Source organism: Sarcophilus harrisii, chromosome 1 (genome assembly GCF_902635505.1).
Source record: "Sarcophilus harrisii chromosome 1, mSarHar1.11, whole genome shotgun sequence".
In the NCBI taxonomy this organism is placed as follows: domain Eukaryota; kingdom Metazoa; phylum Chordata; class Mammalia; order Dasyuromorphia; family Dasyuridae; genus Sarcophilus; species Sarcophilus harrisii.
The window spans coordinates 498,785,759-498,799,411 of record NC_045426.1 but is presented as its reverse complement, the minus strand read 5'-3'; the positions used below and the strand labels follow the sequence as shown (position 1 = coordinate 498,799,411).

At 33.1% G+C, this 13,653-nt stretch overlaps 1 protein-coding gene across 4 annotated transcripts in view; it reads left to right on the top strand.

Moving 5' to 3' along the window:
• The window catches only part of DLGAP1 (DLG associated protein 1), a 1,087,876-nt gene that overhangs the window by 333,437 nt on the left and 740,786 nt on the right, over positions 1-13,653 (top strand). The window lies entirely within an intron of this gene.

Sequence of the window (13,653 nt, the reverse complement as noted above, 5' to 3'; positions counted from 1 at the left end):
GGAAAACAATACAACCAACCTACCACCCATGCTTTCTTTTTTTTTTTTTAACCCTCTGCCCTGAAAGTTTTTATAACTTGGTGTAGATCACACAGCCAGAGCAAAGATTTGAAATTTCCACTCTTTTCCTAGATTCACAAACCTCTCTTTGATTTGAGTCATGCTCTGGAAAACTTTTATATTCTATTTAAGTGCCTCTTTTAAAAATCTTTTTTCAAATAAATAACTATTCATGAAGTGTCTACTCTATATAATTAATTAACCAACATTTACTAAGCACTTACTATGGGTCAAGCACTGAGCCCTGTTTTTAAGCACTAGACCTAGAAAGTCATCAAGGGACTTCCATTCTACCAGAAGAGTACAACATATGTACAAGTAAGTACATGCAATTATGTATTCTGTAATACTGTAGAGCGATCAAGGGGGAGAGAGAGCTCCCTTTCCCTGACTCAGATAGCCAAGGAAAGCTTCATGTATGAGGTGATATATGAATTGTCCTTCAGAAAGAATACTCTTCAGACATAGGGAATAATATATATACATACATATATATATATATATATATATATATATATATATATATATATATATATATATGAAACTTAAAGCAACCTTAGAAAATAGGTACTATTATTTTCATTTTAATGTGGAGGAAACTAAGGCATACAGATGTTAAGTAACTTGTTCAGGTCATAAAGCTAGGAAGGGTCTAAGGTTGGATTCAAACTCAGGTCTTTCCAACTCCAGACTTAGCACTCCCTCTGCTGCACCCCCTAGTTTCCGAGCAAGCTGTTTTTCATAAAGTTTTTTTTTTTAGATGATTTGATATTCTCACATCTATGACTGTACACATTCTTCTAGAAGGACAACCTGGTCTCATAGTTGATACAATTCTTGGTCTTCCTTTAAGATGAAACAAGAATATCATCCAATTGCTGTTTGTGGCTAATTAGTGGTTATTTTTATTGATGATTTTGGAGCAACTTTGTACGGACAAAGAAGTTATTTTAACTTATGCTGTGAAATTTCTGTTAGTGAACTCATGCTTTTGTGACATTACAAATTTACTGATATCTTTGGTTGATAGAGGAAGGAAATTATTCCTGAATGTTTTCTATTTGAGTTTGTGCATAAACAATGCACCAATCTATTTTAATGAACCTAAAAATGCCCTTTTTTACTAGCCAAGGAGAACTAAAAATACTAGAATCAATGATGTTTTTCCTTACACAAATTATTTGCTTTTCAGTTTCATTGAGAAAAATCATCCTTGAGAATTCTGAGAAAAAGAGGCACTACTTTCTCCAGTAATTCCTTTGTCTAAAAACTCCTTATTATTAGAAGTCATAGAAAAAAAGCCAAATATAGCTGTATAAATGGGTATACATATATAGATTGATAATTTAATGAGCTTTTTTTATGTAGGACCTTTTAAATATGATTGACTTTAAATATATGAAGAAAGTTGTAGTACCTCACTTAAGTCTTCTCTGATCAGGGTTTAAATAAGAAAAAAAGAAAATACAAAACCAGACCACACTTGAGAAATTTACTTTTTTCCTCCTAGGCCTTATATCTAATTTCTCAAACTGCATTAGACCTAGAAGATGGAGATTGAAATAAAAATAGAGATAGAGATAAATAGCAGTATTTCATACAAAAGGATTTAATGAATGACACTGTCAGTGGACAAATCTCTGGGTTACTTAATTGAGATTCTTTAAGCAAAAAGCATAATTTCACGTATAAAAAGGATAAAATAATTTCAATGGGTTGATCAGCCATCAGTGAGGACCTTAAAGCATTTCACAGAGGACATGACAGTGTCCTATGAATTACAAATGGGGAAGTCAATATACCAAACATTTACAATGAACTCACTGAAAAACAGAAATGTTAAAGAAATATCAGATGTAGTAATAAAATAAATAATGCCAGCTACCTTCCATTTTCAACAACTGTTTTTATCCCTGCTGTTTTTTTTCCTTTTCTTTTGTTTTAGAGGGTAGAAGGGGTGAGGGAGAAAGAAGGAAGTAGGATTTATAATAGTTTAAGCTTTTTTTTTTTTTTTTTTTTAGTGTCTCCTTAAAATTGCACACAATGCATAATCACTCTGATAATAGAGGTAAAATCAAAGGGTTATTTCCCCTGAATTATGCAGCCAATTACCCAGGTTCCCCACAGTGGAGACAGCCAGAACTACTCATCAATCTTAGTTCCTTCACTGTACTAATAAGAGCTCTGTATGATGGGCACCCTTCCATTTCAGTGAAAATAACTGTTTTGCAACAGCATTGGAGAATGTTTCAATTTGGTTTTCATTTCTAAAAGGTAAGAAATATTGTGTGTACTTTATTATTCCTTGTAAGTTGCCAGAAACAAACACGTCATCAAACTTGCTTTTATACACAGTCACTCTGTGTGAAATAGAAATTCAGAGTCAAATTTTGTAGTCTTTCTCTCCCTCTTGCACATACCAGTTATATTTAGATACCTTCACAATGAATATTTCTTTAATTAATCCACATCTGAGTGTGGCTAGTTGGAAAATGGATATCACTAGCTTTCTAATTAATTGGGAGGAGTGGAAAGGGGAAGATGACCTGAAATGTAATAAAAGCTGGTTTACGTGTACATCTATCTGAATTGTATTATATTAATCCAAACATCCTCCCAATTACAGTACTGTGATAATTTGGTATTCATAATAATAACCCTGATATTAAAAGACCTTCTAAGACCTTACAAATCATTCAAGAAAGAATAAATTATGCAGAGTATATTTTAATGGCTATTGTTCTAAGTGCATTGCATTATATTTCTATTGAATTATAAGTCTGAAAATCAATCTTCTCCTTATTGTATGTGTCAGAACTCCCAATTATTAACAAGAATATTTGGTTAATTAGAGCTATCTAATATGTAGCTCATGACTTTAATCTGTTGTTTAGCCATTTTTCAGCCATGTCAGACTGTTCCAGACCTCATTTAAGGTTTTCTTGGCAAAAATACTAGAATGGTTTGTCTTCTTTTCCAGTTCATTTTATAGATTAGGAAACTGAGGCTAATAGGGTTAAAAGACTTACCTAGGTTCACACAGCTAGGAAGTGTCTGAGGTCACATTTGAACTCATGCACATGAGTCTTTGTTGATTCTAAATCTAGCACCCTATCATTGCATCACCTAGATGCTCACTAGCTCTCATGCTCTCTCTTAAAAAAATTAAATTAATATCTTCTGCTTTTAGACTATGGTCATTTCCTGGGACATCTTATTCTCCTAGAACTAACCCTTCAGGGCTGTAAATTTTAACAGAGAAAATAAATAAGGAAAAACAAATAACTTATTCTTCTGGAACTGTAAATCCCTTGCTTCCCTACCAAGAGGAGAGCAATATCTTGAGCTTTTTTCTCAAAATCATGAAAACTGTTTTTATATTTCTTAATCAAATAAATTGACCTCCAAAAGGAACAAAAGTGTTTATAAGAAAAGATCAAAATAAATGATAATGAAAGTTATATTAATGGAGTGTGATATGGTGTCACACCAAAAATGTCAAATGATAACTCATTGGAGGTGATTAATTATTCCACACAGCTGATTTTTGTTAAGACCTTGCACTTATTATGCTCTAATACCAATATATGCTTGGGGCCACACAAGTATAAGGATGCAAGAAAAGAGTGGCTTAAATTTACAGTGTAATTGTAATGAGTTACATATAGGACCAAAGGGGTTACCTCACAACTGGCTACAGAAAGCCCTTTTTGAATTTGGGTTCATCATTATTTTGTTGTTTCAAGGATTATTTTACCTTGAAGCTGCTTCCTACATCTGTTTATCTTTGTCCTTGGTATGTCTCTCTTTGATACATTATGGATGCATTATCTCCTATTTGTTTCTTTCGATGTTCATTATGAGCAGATAAGGAAAAGAGTTAAAGAAGCTCCTTTCTCCAAGAGTGAGTTTTTCTCAGAGACAGTATGTATTTAAAATTCTAAACTCCATCACTGAAATCTTCTATTGTTAGGTGAGACCTATTTGGAATGATCTCACCAATAGATTATTAATTTCTGCAATTATTATTTATATTATTATTAATTTATACAATATATATTGGCTCAGTGGCAGGCGTTACTGATCATCTCAGCCAATCACACCAATTTCTTTCTAGGTCCAATCAAGGAAATTCACAGTTTGAAGAAAGATCACAGATTATAAACTTCTTTTTATTCATTGGTTCCAGGATTGAGGAGGAGTCCTAGTTTATACTTTAGCTGAAATCTTTTTCATATACGTACAGTGCCTGGCATATAATAAAAGCTGTGTAAATGCTAGATATTATTGCTGTTTTCATTATAATTAGTATAATTATTATTTATACATATATGGGTTAGCGATAAAGACTGAACTCGTTATTTCATTGACATAGGAGGTTACTGGATAAAGAAAACCCCTCTTTGAAAGTAGGTTGAAAATTTTGATACAACTTCAAGAGTCTAAGAGATGCTTATAGCATTGAGAGATTATATGACTTGCCTAGAATCACTATCATGTATCAAATGCCCAACTCATCTGTGATGCACACATGCCCACATATATATCCACATGCATATGAACACATACATACTCTTATACATACAAATGTATGCACAATTCATATGTGCATATGCATCTAAATTACAAATTTTTCAGTTGTGTCAGACTCTTCATAACCCCATGCACAAGTCCATGGAGTTTTCTTGGCAAAGATACTGGATGGATTTGCTTTTATCTTCTCTAAGGTATTTTTATTTTACAGATGAGGAACTGAGGCAAATAGGGATTGTGACTTGCTCAGGGTCACACAGCTAATAAGTATTTGAGGCTGAATTTGAACTCAGGTCCTCCTGAATCCAAGCCCATTGCTCTACCCACTGTACCACCTAGATGCGCTAAATTTACAAATTTAGATGTAAATATACATCCACATATATAATAGTAAAAAATATACGAACATGGATATTCTTATGTATATATTTGCTGGTAATTCTTGATCTGTCTATTGAGCATTTAATAAGGCTTTTTCATCATGCTAAGTGTTAGCTAGATACAAAGCTACAAAATGCTAGATAACAAAGAAGGAGGAGGGAAACTATGGTTTAGACGTAGTTTAGACATTTCTTTGACTATAGTATTCAGAAGGTGCTAGAGTACAATTTTAGTGAGTTTTCTGTGTGCATCCAAATCCAAATATGGAAAGAAATTTCTCTTCAATAGTTCAAATTTTTCTAATTTTGATCTTCTCTTTACCCACTGCAAATTGAATTTGGGCCCAATTTTAGGAAGGGAGTTGGAGATACACGTATAGTTGCAAATATTTAGCAAATGCCAGGGGAAGGGAAGGAGAATGAAAACCAACACATTTTATAAGTTACTCTGTATTAACATTTTCTCCTCATTTTCTTAAGTCTATCCATTCAAAAAAATTGGTCAAGACCTAATTTAAAGCATTTACCTATTTCTGGGATACAAATGCTTAGAGTGAAAATTTAACAATCAACTTTTGTAAGTTAGCTCAAGCTGGGCCCAGCACAGCCCTGGGCTCTGCTCATGGAGAAAGCATTCTCATATTCAATTCATATACCTTCATATTACAATAGTGAAGAGCAAAGATCCTAGCTTAAGCATTTGTAATAGATCATGGGAGATAAATATCAGAAACAGGATGGGAATGAGATGGCAGCAGTGTGGAGGAGTGCTTTGAAGAGATATATTGAGATGAACAGATTTTGATCTCAATAGAATTTAAAATTTTCTCCATTATAATTTCAAATGGTCTATTCTTCAGTTCCTGATGTTTTTATATGTCAATTATGCACCATTCAAATTTATATAGAAATAAAAACAGTTTAGGCATTCCTTCATGAAGTCAGAGTAGAACTATTTGTGTCACACTACCAAAGGAAAATTTTTATGCAGTTTAAAAATGCTTTATCAAGCCAACCTTATAAAAGTTTATTTTTTAAAACCATAGTGAATTTCTGTTCATTTTTAAACTTCCTGTGAAAATGACTTTTTGTTCATTGAATTCTCTTGGCAGAACTCCCTTCCTTTGAGAATGAATACCCCTCCTTATCCTGTTGCTATGGGAAGCATAGCTATCTCTATGATTTTGAGACCTGCTATTATTAAAGTTTTTTAATGAATATTTTAGCTATTCAGATTTTTTTAATACCAAGTCAAATTATTCTACTTTCATTGATGCTATTATTTCCAGACAGTTGAAAGACTAATGGATATTAAGTATAATTGGATATTGGAGAAAATGCAGATATATCATGTGGGCTGTATTTTTAAATCAGTTTGTATTTTTTCTTAGAAGAGTATGATGATTGACCAGATTTTAATTATGGAGTATATGACATGTACTCAATTCTTATATTCAGTGCTAAAAATGATAAAAAGCCAGGTTCTAGGGACTGAGATTGGAAAAGTATGACAATAAATACTCTACTGAATATCCTTGTTGATTGTGCATATTATGCTTCAAAAAGAGTATTTGTAGAAATCAATATAAAACATATGACCAGTTGAGAAAATTGTCATTATATGAGATCAAGAAAAAATGAAAATTTGGATAGTATTTCAATGGAAATTTAAACAAATACAGAAAGCATCTCCTAACTATAAACTTGGGACCTTTGAAAAGTGGTGAAAACCGGAATTTTGTCCATTGCCATTTTTGCAGCTAAAAAGTATTTTAAACTATATTGTTCAGTCATGTCCAATTCTTCATGACCCTATTTGGGGTTTTCTTGGCAAAGATACTGGAGTGATTGCTATCTCCTTCACAATAAGTGTCTGAGGTCAGATTTGAACTCCCAAAGATGAGTTTTCCTGCCTCCCAGCCTGGCACTCCATCCACTGTGTCACCTAATTTCCACTTATATAGAGAAAGACTTCATTACTATTTTCGAGTATATCACTGACTACAACAGCAACTACTGCTTGAAGGCCAGGTATGTTTCATTTTACCCTTCCCCCAGGATTCTATAGCACACACAAAAAGGTTTAGAAGTGTCTTAAGTTCTCTCAAGCTCTCAACAATTGTGTTTATGCCAAAGGAAAGATGCTGTTTCTAATCAAGTGGCAGGAGAATATATAGAATTTTTTTCCCCCGAATCAGGTCCTTGGCATTTTTCTTGTGACCATTTCTACCTTAAATGATAGGAAGTATATAATTCAAAGTCTTATTATATTTGTAAGACAAGTACTGTGTGTATGTTAGTGCTCACACATGTACCTCTGTGTAACTATGTAAATGATAACTGGTGGGAACCTACTATGTTGGGTGGCAGATATCCAAGGGAATGTAGACAGTCTGAGAGATACTGATGAAATCAAAGGTATATCAAATTATTGTTCCATTAAATAAAAGGTTATTTACAAAAATATTAGCAAATACATCTTTTACTTAAGCTATGGCACATCCTATCAAGGTAAAAAAAAAAAAAAAAAGCTTTTAACTACTTGCCTAGTTAAAAACAAATAAAGCATATTTGTCATCTCTGGTTCAGCCTAGAAAGATCAGAGAAATACAACATTTGACTATTCATAGGGTAATTAATTTTGGGGCCACAGAAACTCAATGGTCTTTTACTTAATTTCTTCTAATGGCCCTCTATCCCAGTCCCTCTCTCTCTCACACACACAATCACTTATTGCTATGAAATTACTTTTATAATAGCAGCTTCAATGGCTGCTCCCAGGGACTACAGATTCTATTACTATAGCTTTAAGAGGGAATGGATTTTGGAGGGTTACAGTTTAGCTGTAATCTGTGAGGATTCCATTGGAGAGTGGTAGTTTAACTGTCATTCTGGATTTGGTTTTAATTGTCATATCTGTAGAGAGAGACTGAGGACAGAAAAAAAAAAGGGACCAAGAAAATTTCTTTCCCCAGAGACTGTGATTTAATTGTCAAGGAGTAAGAGTTGGAATATATTTCTTAATAGAACTGAGTCTAACTCATCTTGAGCATAAAAATAAGAAAATTCTTGAAAAGAGACATTATTTGAGAGGGCTTGGATGGTGGTTGTATTTCCAGAATTAATGTTTAGAGCTAATTCTGACTTCAGTCTTTCTCATAGCTGAATCATTGTAAATAATTACTTATATTGTTACTTTGTTTTTAACTGTTAATAAAATATATCCAGTAACCTTGATGTGTATCTAAACCTATAAAATTTAAATGAGGGTAGACTGAGATTGAGAGAAAGGTGAGTGAACACAGAAAAATGAATTTCTGATAAATATCTTTGGCTTAATAATGCTAAATTAGTATTGGTGCTCAGAGAAAAATTAATAGGATTATATACATTTTTTAAAATTTTTGAAAAATAAACAAATATATTCCTTGATTGCTATGGTATTTAAGATGAAAAGTAATAAAGTAATGAATTGAGGGGGGAGTGTGAGAGGTTTGATATGAATGTGAAGTATAATGTACCAAATGACCTACTGAATCTTATCAAAGCTCTACATGTGATAGTTGTCTTTTAAACTCTCCTATACTTTGTATGTGTAACACTAGTAATTTCTACATAAGTTTTTAGATTCATAAGGTAGACTTTTAAAGACCTAAGTGTATAATCATTCTGCCTTTGGAATTGCATTTATGAAACAAATGAATGCCTTGAGATTGTGCCTCCAGTTAGAAAAAAAAATCCTCTTAACAATTAATTGTAGGCTTAAAAAGGTAACAGTCACCCAGGCCTTCATGCTAAGGGCAAAGGAAATTCATATATAGAGTCAATTGAATCTAACTGAAGTTGAGATGGGGGCCGGTACAGAATAAGACTGACAGTTTCTCAGTATCTCTTCTAAATCACTTCAGTCACCTAAAATATGCTTATGATTAAAAAAAAAATCTTCTACCTTGCCATTTGCCCTTGTAGATTTTATTCTTTCCAGTATTGTAAGATTTGAGAAGGAAAAATTCATGTTTTACTGCTGCTGCTACTGTTCTGGGTATCTAAGGAAAAGACTTATAATCTACAATCTATTTTTTCTGGTTTTCTCCTTTTTCAAGGGGATTGCCCCAACCCTAAAACCATGTTTCCTTTTTAAATAAGAGGAAGATATCAAATTACAATATTCTATGCAGGTCCAGGCCATTCTCATCCCTTGGAGGTGAGCATGCCATTTATATTTTGCATTTATCTCAAGATATACTACTACACCATAGTCAAGCACAAGTTCCTGAAGGGCAGGAATGTTTTCATTGTTGTCTATCACTTAGCAGAGCACATGGTACATAAATATTTAATAAATGTTGAAGTGATTTCAACTGAATAAGCCACATGTGATCTTAGTAACTTGGTTATCTACTTTTCTCATTTCTTGCCTTTTCTCTAAAGAAACTAAAACATTATTAGTCTTTTTTCCCCCCCCGGATATATCCAATTAGTCCTCATGGCATTCCTGTGATGAAAACATAAAGGGTGGGATTTAATCGCTTTTATCTCCCTTAAGAGTGTTAAAATTGACATGCTTTATAGCAAAAGCAATCTATTAATATCTAATGTACTTAAAATATCTATACTGTTCTTATGACCACAATATAATGGTGACTCAGAAAAGTGTAAAAAAGTTAGTTTCTCCTAAGAAGAGGAAACATGCATTCTAAGTATTATCATTTTAACATCAATTAAGAGTTTCCTTCTGGTTGAGTCTTCTCGCAGCATTTTCTTCCACCACACACTTTTACTTCATGATGTCTTCCCATCTTCCTGCATTTCCAGGAACAACTTGTTTACACACCACTCCCTACCATTTTCTTTGTGGACCTTCTTCAAAGCATTTCTTTCAATAACTCTTACTCTAAAATATTTTAGCTTGTTGTAAAAAGGGAAAGAATGAACTCAGCTACTCTTCTAAGGTACTTGTACTAATACTTACTCTTATTATAAATAAAATTAATAAGCAAAGAAGAAAGAACCTCACCATTGAGGTTGAAAAATTGAAGTTGAAAAATTTCTTTTTTGTAGTTGAAAAATTTCTTGCTCTATCATCACCCCATCTCTCTCTCCCGTCCTCCCCCCAAAAATCCAAACAGCAACAAATTAAAAACTACAAAAAACATCAATCGAGTGATATAAAAATATAAAAACATAATTATCAAAGCTCATGGAAGTTTGGTCAATCTACCCTTACAAAATATAATAATATATATATATATATATATATATATATATATATATATATATGTATGTATATATGTGTGTGTTGTGTAGGGGTGTGTTTGTACACACACACATATTAGTTCTGAGCTGTATCTGAGCTATGGATGTTCCAGTCATGTCAGTCATGAAACATAATTTGATGAAAATCAATCTTGGAATATCTAGTTTCAGTGTCGAATGTTGGTGACTGAGATCTAAAAAAAAAAACTACACAAGAAAGACCAAATTGGTGAAGAATATCCTTACTCAAATTACAGGATAGATCAGATAACCTACAGAGCTTATTCACTGGTATGTTTTAACTGGTACAAGAAGTACAGTTGAACAAGTTATGTTCAGATTTAAATAGGCAGATACTAGGGCAGATTAACTCTAGGAAACTTCAAAACTCTTAACCTCAAACTTCAATAGAAAAACAATTTTTTAATTTTTAAAAAAATTGTTATTGATATCAATTTTTACATAACATATATTTTCACCCCTGTCCCTTAAATTTTTTTTGTTTTGAAAAAACAAGAAAAAAGGAAAACAGAAAAGAAATAAAAAACAAAATGGAACATTGTCATGAGCCCAGCAGAACATCAGGGAGGATTCAAAATATATAACAACAAATTACCAGATCAAGAAAGTATATATGTTACTAGAAGAAATTATATTTATGAATGATTTTTTTCTTTAGTTCCTTGTAAAGCATTCTTTAGTTCTCTGCTGTACACCTTATTTTCTTGATTCTTTTTTCCCCTTTCATCCCTCCCACCACTCCCAAGTAAGATACATTTAAGAAAAGATATATTTATGTATACATACATAAGATACATGCACATATTCACATCCACACACACCCCATATACACACACCTTTCCTTTCCTTGCTGTCTCTTTAATAAAATTCTGCTCTATAACTTGTCTTGCTATTACTTGACCTCCCCAAACCGTCCCTTCCTTGTCTTCTTCTCACCCTTTGCTTCCCCATCCTCCCATCCCTTCCCCTTTATTTCTTTATAGATTTTGGAGGGTGCTCTATCCTTTATGATATATATGTAGTGTTGCCTATTGAACCAATTCCCGATGTGAGTAGGTTTTTTAGAACTATGAGCCCTCCACTCTGAATGTCGCTGTATCTAGTCTTCCTTTATACCTCGTTTGTATAACATGATTGCTATTTTTACCTTAATTCTGCCAATCTTTCTTTTGAGCTACCCAATTGTTGTGAATCTTATATACATAGATATATATGTATATACATATATAAAAATCATAAATAAATTGACCATATTCAAACAGTGTCCATGTTAAGTTCTTTAAAAACTGATCTTTCATATTGACTTTATATGTTTTCTGTTTGACATGTTTTCTGTTAAGTTTGGGTTTGGTTGATATAAGTCCTGAAAACTGGCAAGTTTGTTGAATGTCCGTTTTTCCTCATTCAGAATTAGAGATAATTTTGCTAGATAATGATATTTTGGGCTACAATCCTAGTTCTTTGGATTGTTAGTACATATGATTACAGGACCTGCAGTCTTTTATTGTAGCTACTGATAAATCTTGTAAATTCTAATAGTAGTTCCAGTGTATTTGATTTTTTTTCTTGTTTTCTCTTTGAATTGGGGGTTTTGAAATTTGGGAATATTGCACAGAGTATCTCTTTGAGGTGGTGATCAGTGGATTTTTTTTCTATTTCTACTTTACCTTCATATTCTTTTAGTCCAGGAACATTTTCTTGGATTATTGATTATTTCCTGCATTATTGTGTCAAGGTTCTCTTTTTCTGGCAATACAATTATTATTTTCTCCTCTTGATCTTTTCTCTAGATTTGTCTTTTTCTTGTAAGATGTTTCACATTCTGTTCTATTTTTCTCATTTTTTAAAATGTGTTTTATTTCTTGATCTCTCATACTTTCACTAGCTTCCCCTTGACCAATTCTAATTTTCAAAGAATTATTTTCATCTTTCAGAGTCTGAACCTCTTTTTCTAGTTAACTTTTTTTTTCATAAACTTATTTTTCTTGGATGGTTTTTATTTATTTTTATTTTAGTTTTTCCTCCATATCTCTCATTTGATTTTTGAATTTTTTTGAGTTCTATAAATCCTCTCTAGGCAGGGACTTCTTTCATGTTACTCTTTGGGGTAGAAACTTTTTTTTACTAACATGTTCTCCTCTGAAGGTGAATCTGTCTTCCCCGTTCCCATATTATGTTTCAATGGTGAGGTTCTTTCTTCTTTGCTTATTAATTTTATTTATAATAAGAGGTATTAGTACAAGTACCTCAAATCATGGCTTAAGGGGATGGCGCCTCAAGCTCCCCTACAGCTCACCTCTCTGACCAGAAACCCCAAATTAAGAGCTCTACCCTCCTGCAAGTGCCTCCAGCCAGCAGTATCCCTGCCCCACTGTCTCTGCACTCACCAGGTTCTGGTTCCTTCTCATCAGGACAGCATCTCAGCAGCACAGCTGGGCCCAGTGTTCCCAGTCAGCCGAGGTTCACTCAGGCTTCCCAGACTCAAACATCTTTTTAAATTTATTTTTGAAGTTCTTTTTTTCCCTGGAATTCTTTTTTATTAAAGCTTTTTTATTTTCAAAACATATGCATGGATAATTTTTCAACACTGACTCTTGCAAAACTTTGTGTTCCAAATTTTCCCTCCTTTCCCCCACCTCCTTCTCTAGATGGCAAGTAATCCAATATATATTAAACATGTTAAAAACATATGTCAAACATTTTAAAACCAAGATTCTACTGATGTGTATATATGGCACCAAGACATGAAATATAACAGCCTCTAGAGAACTAAAAACAGTAAGGAGGATAATGTACATGGTAGATGTGAATAGATTTGAAAATATTTTGAATGAAGAACAAGAATAAAATATAATGAAAGAACAAAATGGAAGACCATGCATGATGGGATATAAAGATGAGGTATATAGGTAAATAGAGTACTCTACTGGTATTCTTGAAATTACAGAGAAATCAAGAAAAGCCTTAATGCTGAGTGACTAGCTACAACAAACATAGGAGAATAAGTGTAAGAAATGCCCAGGATGAGCACAAACAGGATTTCAGTCTTCAACACTTCAATGAATTTCCAAATCAGTATCACAAATATTTTTGAGTGTTAATTTGTCCATAAACTGATTTGACCAATGACAAATTTATGTCTTCATACACACAGAAATACATTTTTCTACATTAGTATGTGTTCTATTACTTTTGTCTATTGCTATTTGTCTTGCTTGTTTTCCTGTATAGCCTTAAATGGCTAAATAAGTATGGCCTCAGTCAAACCAAGACCTGTGGAAGGTCTCTTAATTTAAAAAGGCCAGGGTCTCCCACTGTGTCCAGGGCCATCTCCAGTCATGCTGGTCACTGGCCACTGGACCCACATGGCTCTGGAGGAGAAAAGGAGGCAGGTGAACTTGCC